An 8,933-nucleotide genomic window follows, 5' to 3' on the forward strand; every position below is an offset into this window, starting at 1 on the left:
TAGTTTTGCCCCCAGGAAGAGTTACCTGCTTATGAAGACTCAGTAAATGCTGCTGTTGTAAAATGGACTGTCCAAATACACACCCTTTAATTCCCCTCTGTCATCAGTTCTTCATGATAGCAGGACCCCAAAAGGTATTCTGTGAGTTGCTGAAACACGTTACACTTGCATTACTGACACTAAGTAATTTGGGAAGCATTTTTTACAGCTGCCTCCCCCTCTCTGCCCCCGGGTTTCTAACTCTTTGTTTTCTTCTACTTTGTTTTTAAATGCAAGATGTCTTTTATAGTCCCTTGCCTATTTTAGAGATTAAAGGAAGGGGGGGAGGATCTTTAAATACCTACAAGAGAAATAGTGAGGGGCTTTCCTGAATAGCTACACTTTTTCTAGGCTCTTAATTCTGAATTTGGTGCACACAGCCATGTGTGCCAGTGTATATAGACATTTTTAAAATTGTGCTTGCTATTTATGAAGTTTGAATATAAGAGATCTGCAGACATTCTAAGTAATTTTGTTCTCTGAGCCAGTTTTAACATATATATTTGTCCAAAGACCTGTCTAATTTTATTGACTTTCTCTTTAGTTCATGATATAGATAACAGTGGAAGGGATGAGGTGGGAATAAACTTATTTATTTTGTTATATAATTTAATTCGTGATTTTTTTCCATATGTATGGCACTTAAAGGAGATATGTGTGTACTATATGCACTTGTATGAAGATGATAAACTGTAGGGATGTATGAAATCTAGGATTTGATTGGCTGCTAACTTGCATGCTAGAGACAAAAGGGAAAAAGGGGTTGGGTGGTTGTTTGGTTTTTTTTAAGGAGGAAAAAAAAAAGCAGTGGTTTTTCTTCCTAGTGAGAGGAAAATTCTCCATTCTCTGTAGTTACTTTTTACCAGGACTGTATACTGGTGTTTATGCCGAAATGGAACCATGCATTTAGTCCAGGCTAATATGTTGATTTCTTTTAAAGAAACAGTTTCTGCTGTGTTTTACTGTGATAGAAAGGCTCAGAGAGATGAAAACAAGAGGAGGCCACACACAGCCACACACCACTTCTGCTTTGCAAATGTGCTGTTGGTCATAGTCACTTGTTTCTCAATTATTGTGGGGTGGACTGTGCAATGTGAGCATTGTTTGCAGTCCAGTAATGATATCTAGACATTACTATGGAGATTAATGGAAGTGGGTGTGGGTGTGTGTACACACATACGCACACTTGGTGCAAACACTGCTGAGAGCCATTGAACACTCTTGCCAGAGGCCCATTTTTGGCTTTCAGAAATCATGGATATCCATGGGTTGATCAGAGGTAGAGAAAAAACTTTGTATTTCAGTGGGAAGTAAATATTTAAGGAAGATAATGAAGTGGTGCATAAACTATTGTAGTAAGTGAATATGTTTTAGTGTTGAGAGTAATGTATAATGACTTGATTTTTTACTGCAGTTCTTGTTGTTATATAATTTAATCCCAATCTCCAGAATAGAAGATTGCACAAGAGAGCGTTGTTAGTATTCCAGGTTAGTACTTACCTCTGCTACCTGACTGATGCAACTAGATAGTGAATGAATTGTGAGTATATTGTTTAACTGTAGACATCTGGTTTATGATTATTTGAACTTTTTTCCAGAACTTTCCATATATATAGTAATATATGTAAATATGATATATAACCATGTACAATTTAGAAGATTATATACAGTGCAGCCTTTCCATAAGTTGCCTGAGGAAACTCAGTGAACTGTTGAAGACACAGTTATCATGCTTCTGGTTCCTGCTATGTTTACACCCTCAGCTTCACTTGTTTCTGTGGTTCTGTCCAGTTCATGTGGTGGGGTCTTTAACTCACTTTGCTGGGAAATGCTGAAGTCTTGAACATGCAAATGTATTTTGGGATAAAACAACTGTTTATTTGAAAATCTTGCAGCCGAGATTCTGTGAAGTTACTGACACCTGAGTACTTGAACAGTTCACGGTAAATAGGTGCTTAACATTAAGCAAGTGAACGCTTGCAGGATCAGAGTCTAGCAAAAAAATCTGTTTTTCCAATTTCAGTGTGTACGTAAGATTTCTAAACTGAGAGGTCCATAGTGTGTGCACACTTCTGATAACAGTCTTGTAAACAATCCCATTTTAATTTGTAAAGAGTTTCAAGGAGAAGGAACTTGAAGGGGAAAGCTGGCAGTTCTCTAGACTGTTGCAGCAGTTTGTTAGATTACGTATGTGAATTTTTAACAGATTCAAAGGAACAAACTGCTGGTTTACATTCCTTCTTCAGTGACAGACCTGAATTCTTTTTCATCCTTGCTGCTTCATACAGTCTAATTAACTCTTCAGTGTTTACATTAAGGGTGAAACAGCCCTCTTTTTTTTTTATTGGCAAGTTTCACACATTTGTTTTGAATCTTGTTTGAATTTGAGACTCAGTTGGGATTTCCAGGTTTGCTTGCTTTCCTTGTTTTCTGAATGAAATAATTTCTGAAGACAGCAATGTGGTTGAGATCTCTTGTACATATTTAGCGCAGTACCTAGGCTATGAAGTTGTACTATTGTTCTGTAAAGAGGGTGAATAGAAATTATTGTAAAGCGTTGGGAAAAGTATAGTATTGTATTTGTAACAATATTGTTCTTTGTAAACATTTAATGATCTCTATATATAAATATAAATATATATATAAATATATGTGAGCCTGGAATGTTGATACTGCACATCTACTGAATGTAATTCCTCTGGTGTTTTTTGCCACAGGTCTCTGACCTCTAGTGGGCTTTTTGTTTTGGGTGGGGTAGGGTGGGGGGTTTCTGGCCAGCTATTTTGTTGTGGTGTATTTACTGTGCTACATTCCTTTATTTAACAGAGCGCTAATGTCTGTAAGATTTGCAACAATAAAATACGAAACAAAAATACCTCAGACAAGGCTGAGAGTTTGCTCATACTGGTCTAGGGGCTGGCTTGGCAATACTGAATGCGTGAATGCCGGGAAGGTGTCTGAACTTCTCTTTTGCCACTTAGTCTGGGGTAATACTATATGTGTTTCTGCAGATATGAACCAATGCTATTAACTTTATTTTTAAAACAGCATTACTTTCAGGTAATAAATGACACTAGTGCTCCTAAAAGAAGCTGATTCGTTATTTAAGGTTGCATCCCAGTTTTTATGATGTGGAATGTCGCCATGTTTGAATCTTCCAAAAATATGTTATTTCACGATGCCTTTTATGTGACAGAAATATTATTTCGTTGTCTGAATGACTTTAAATATGCTTTTTTCATGAGGCCTTGCTAAAAATTCTTTGAACTTACTATCATTTCTGAAACCACTATTTTTCTTCAAAGGTCATCAGCATGGTTTATTCTTAAAGACCTAATACCATTTGAATAAACAAAAAGTAGAATTGTAATATGTCTGTCCTTAGAATAAATCCTGGAACTGCCTGTGCTAAGGTTAGAAAATATTTGTATAATGAGAGATTGATTATGAAAAACATTATGGTATTGGAAGGTCAACCAGCAAAAGCCAACAAAGGAGCATTTCTTCAGGTGAGGCTTCATACGATTTTCTGTGCTTCATAGGTTGTCATGAATACTCTGAAACTACAGAAATGAAAACATACACCACAGCTGATTCCGAAGAAAACTAAATGTGGGCCTTCAGCCACTGAGTGGCTGTTCATAACATGAAATAGAAATATTGCCAACATGGGAGAATCAAGTATTTCACCTTATTTGCTTAAATGATAGATTGGAGAAATGGTGAAGTCTTTGGTAAATGGTGCAGCAGACAGGCTGAGGTTGCTTTCTGTGTTGACCTGCGTGCCACCCTCCATCCTCCTGTTTATTGCCGTTCTTGATAAAGCTTTACTTTCTGATTTCTGTATTACAAACTTTTTTGCATTTCAGTGGATAAACCTAAGTCTGACTTTTCCTTTAGCAGTACAGATATAAATCTTACAGATTTGCTGTCTTCACAGGGGACGTTTTTCTTGCCCTCACCTCCAGTGTTTTAATGGTTTGGATCCACACTGGGAGGACGCACAGACCCCACCCTGCCCCAGTTCCAGCACGCTGTCGTGCCTTGCGGGCTGGAGGGGAGGTGCTGGTACTCTGTGTGGGGACTAACAGTGCCTGAGAACAGGACTGGGATTGTGATTTAAATAAATGTTCAGTGCGGGAGAATATGATAGCAATCCTGACCTGAAGAACATTGTACATGGAGGAGTCGATGACCCACGTTTCAGTTAACCTGAGCAGGCCCAGGCCTGTGCTGTGCTGCTCTGTGCTGCTTGTACAGCGCGGCCTTCAGGGGTATCCCTCAGCCACAGCATAAACTTAGCGGGTTGATTGTAAGAGAGGAGCCTGCAGGCAGCCCCCGCTTGGTACTGGTGGTGACGCCACTTCTGTGTCCTTGCCTTTGTCCAGAAGTGCAGCAAGAAGTTCTCACGTGAACATCCTTTTTTGTTTGACAGTAGCAGTGATGAATGGAGTTGTTTTCTTCTAAGAAAACCTTGTAATAACTCAAATGACCAAAATGGGGTAACCCTTGCATGGATGGGATCTGCAAGGGTTACCTTGCAGATAACCCTTGTTATCTAACTTGTTGCGCCATGATCATAGGCCTGTTTGATGCTGCACAACTTGGGGTTTCCAGCATCTGAAGGGATACAAAATTATCTATACTATCCTCTTTCTTTATAGCATTAGCTCTAATAAATAACATTTTAAATGAGACTTTACAGAGTCCGAGTGCCTTTCTCACTGGGATGATAACAAACCAGCACCTCCTGGTGCAAAACACATATGCTTTGGACTTTTGGTTTTGGTTCTGTCAGTAAGAATAATGTCCTACCATTAAGTGAAAAGGTCACTGAGTCAGAAGAGAACTTTTTCCAGACAGTTTGTATTTTAATTACAGTTTGCAAATTAACAACCTTCTTTTATAAAGGATAGTGTTAGAACTCTGAACACTAGTTTTTACTGAAAGCCTGCTTTGTATCTGAAGGTCTGCATTTTATGACTGGAGCTTTTAATTTAAACCATAGTACTGATAATTTGCAAGGTTCTTTGATACTGCTTTTGACAGCTGCTTCCACAAGAATGGTGTATAATCATACCCCATAACTGCACAGGTTACCAAAGGTCAGAGCCAAGAACATGTTTCTGTTTTGTAACTTCAAGTAAGGTGGCACATAAAATGCCCAGATTGTGAATGTGCGTCCTGGTTGCTTTTCTTCATGGCTTTTCAGCACTGAACAGTGATTTCATTGGCCTTCACAATGAAGTGTGACTGTAGGTCCTAAGTTGTACATAATGGTCACAGCTCATTAGAGAAGGTGTTAGATATTGATGAGCTTGGTGGACTGGAATAAGGTGTGTATATATACATTCAGCAAACAGAATTAGGTATAAGGACATTATCTATGAATCTGCATGCCGACTTTTTTGAGGGAGGGCAGCAGCAATTTTTAGGAATAATAGCATGTTAATTAAGAGACATGCTTCTCAAACCTAGTGCAAAGTAAGTAACTGCAGCACATATGGGAAGGGAGCTGTGGTTCATTCTTAAACAGGTTGATTGTTGCTGCAAATGTCAATCCTAACTACTTTGCTTCTGTAAAACACTCAAGAAGGGACATCTTTTTCCTTCTCCAGTACAACATTTTTGGATACCCTCACTTTCTCTGCCGCTGACCACCTGGCATGACTGCTCTCCTGGAAGTCTCCCCTCCCTCGAAACCTAGTGTCTGTTTTAAATGTTCATACTCCAGCTCAGCCAGGCAACATATCATTTATGCTAATTCTCATGCTTTCGCAGCAGAATTTTTCCCCACTGGGTGATTTTACCAATGAGCACATTAAGATGGCATAAAAATGTCTCTCTGAATCCTAAGCAACTGGCTAACAGGCTTGTGCCCTCTGCCTCCACCACCCTGTCATTTCTGATAGTCTGCGTGCGTGTGTGTATAGGGCTAGGGGGAACAGGGGAAAGACATACGAATGACTGTCAGAGAAATAAACTGAAACCAGGTACATTTTTTTTTTTCCACTTTAAGTCCATCTTTCATGCTTATCTTTATGATAAACCTCCACTTATCACTTATCCACTGATGCTTCTTACTACCGTCTTTACCCTGTCACAGTCTGCATGTACACTGCTGTTGTGGTTTAACCTCAGTCAGCAACTGAGCACCACGCAGCCGCTCGCTCACTCCCCCCGCCTCCCCCCGGTGGGATGGGGCAGAGAATTGGAAGAGCACAAGTGAGAAAAATTCGTGGGTTGAGATAAAAAGTGTAATAATTGAAATAAAATAATAATTAATAATAATACACAAAGCAAGTGATGCACAGTGCAATTGCTCACCACCCGCCGACCGATGCCCAGCCAGTCCCCGAGCAGCGGCCCCCCCGGCCAGCTTCCCCCAGTTTATGTACTGAGCATGACGTCACATGGTATGGAATGTTTCTTTGGCCAGTTTGGCTGTGCCCCCTCCCAGCTTCTGGTGCACCTCCAGCCTTCTCAGTCGGTAGAGCATGGGAAACTAAAAAGTCCTTGACTAGTGTAAGCACGACTTAGCAACAGCTAAAACATCAGTGTGTTATCAACTTTGTTCTCACCCTAAATCCAAAACACAGCACTGTACCAGCTACTAGGAAGGAAATTAACTCTATCCCTGCTGAAGCTAGGACAGCTGCCTTTCCTCCCTGTTCCATCCCATGCAGCATCTTCCACGCCTTCTGTGAATTTCCCCGCTGAGTGAGGAGATGTGTATGCTGCTCCTCCTCCAGAAAGGCATATCCAAGCAAGACCATGGAAGTTAAGGAGATGTACCCTGGCAGCAGTGGGAAGAGAGACAGTATGACAGATTGCACTGAGTTTTGTGCCCCCCTCTTTTAGAATGAGAAGGTCTGGGAGGGACTAAGGGCAGCATCTCGCCCACTAATAAATTCCCATTGCTCTAAGTGGTGGCTTTTCCATTGGGTGAGAGTTGCAGGAGGAGAGGAGTGGTGAAAGCATCTGTGCTGTTGATGAAGGCAGACTTTTTCATTAGTTCTGAAGGCTGCCTGCATGGGAAATAAGACCGCATTTGCAAATGGGAAGGGGCATGAGAAGTTTATCTTTTGAATGTATGATACCTCATAAAGCTGGTAGGAGACTGGTTCTGATGAAAGAGATTTGCATGAACTTTTCCTTGAGGGATGAAAATCACTTTAGGAAATGAAAATGATTCTTCTGTTGCTAAGGGCTGTACTGTCACTGGAACTGTGGTGGTTAAAGTGAGCCTCTAGACACCTTGTAGCTCATGATATCTTTGCATGTTTTAAACTTGACATAGCATTAAGTGTGGTAAGAGTCCTTTACATTATCTCTTGCTGAGATTCCAATTATGGCTAAGAAAAAGAAACCGGCTATGCTACTGTGTCTCTCAGTGCCTGAAGATAATTAAATTAAAACTTGCTACATTGTTTTGGTAAATAGGTAACTAATTTTTTTTGAAACTTGCAATGTTATTGTTCTAATACTTGTAGAGAAACTTAACTTTTATCTTGGAAAACTAGTCAGTTTGTGAGAGCATTATTTTGCAGTAATTTGCTTCCTATCTAGAAAGTATTTCATCTTTTCTGAATTGGTGTGCCACAGTCAGAGTTGTGTGGGGTGGGCTGTAAGTTCACGGCAGCCAAGGTGCGGTATTAGGTGTAGTGGCTGAAGGGGCTGGGCGCTAGCGGACAGAACAGTCCTGAAGGGGATGCAGCAAGGACCTGCCTGTCCAGTCCATAGCCAGTAATGTTGTCACGTCACTGGTGCAGAATAGAGCACAGCCTGGCTGCAGAAACCATTCTGCTTGGTGTTCAGGCCAGTCTCCAAGAAATACGGGAATTCCAGTATTTTTTACACATTGATTCAGCTACAAAATTTGGAGGTCTGTTACGTGAGGTACATGTATAGGTACAGACAGGCTCCTACCCTGACATAAAGTGCCTCAGCCTGTGCGTTCTCCGTATGAAGTGAGACTGGTTACCCGTAGTGCACCCTGGGCACAGACCTGGCTGTCAGCTCTCTGAAACACTTCCCTGGGACAGGGAACAGCTCTTCTAGAGAAGCCCGGGGTTAACAGAAATGTGAGTATTGTTCAGAAGAGTTGATGACTCTGAATACTTCTTTTTTTTTTTAAATTTTCCTCCAGTGGAACAGCTGCTGCTGCTACATTGTTTCTCCTAGTGTCCATTAAAGCATGACCGGCATAAAACAGGTCATGTTTTGTGCAGGTCACCACAGCTTACCTGGGTAATAACTTCATTGATGATAGGTTTTATAAAGAATTGTGCCACTCATCCTGGAGTAATTAACTACCTGGCCAATTAGAAATTAAGAGCTATGGTAAGCAGATGATTTACTGGAATCAGATTTTTTCTCTCCTGTTATCTGAAACGCGTACCTGCCTTTTGAAACACTGTCCCATGGTTGGTAAGTTCAGCTCAGGTTAGTCCTGTTCCACTGGGATAATGAGCAATTAACTGAATTACGATCAAGTCTTCCAAAGCATAAGCTTACATTGCATCCTGACTTGGAACCCAGGGACCTTTGCAGACTTCTCTCCCAGTTGTGTCGCAGGGAATTTATACCTAGAGTGTGACAGCAAGGCAAGAGCTGTCAAGAACTACTAGAAATACAGTTTGCATGGATGGGGTGCGCATGATTTTCCTCTTCCACAACCTAGTTTTGGAAGGGCAGTGATTAACTGGGAAAAGGAAGCCAACACTGAAGATCTAAAAGAACTCCCACTTAAGATGATGCATGTAACAAGAAGAGTTGGAGTTTTGAGTGTGATGGAATTGCAAAATATGTACCAGAGCTGAGGTAAAAGCTAGTATAATGAAGCAGTGTGTTCCTGTAGTGTTTTCTTTCTTTGCCAAGACAAAACCCCACAG

Source organism: Pygoscelis adeliae, unplaced genomic scaffold (genome assembly GCF_000699105.1).
Source record: "Pygoscelis adeliae isolate BGI_AS28 unplaced genomic scaffold, ASM69910v1 Scaffold45, whole genome shotgun sequence".
Taxonomy (NCBI): domain Eukaryota; kingdom Metazoa; phylum Chordata; class Aves; order Sphenisciformes; family Spheniscidae; genus Pygoscelis; species Pygoscelis adeliae.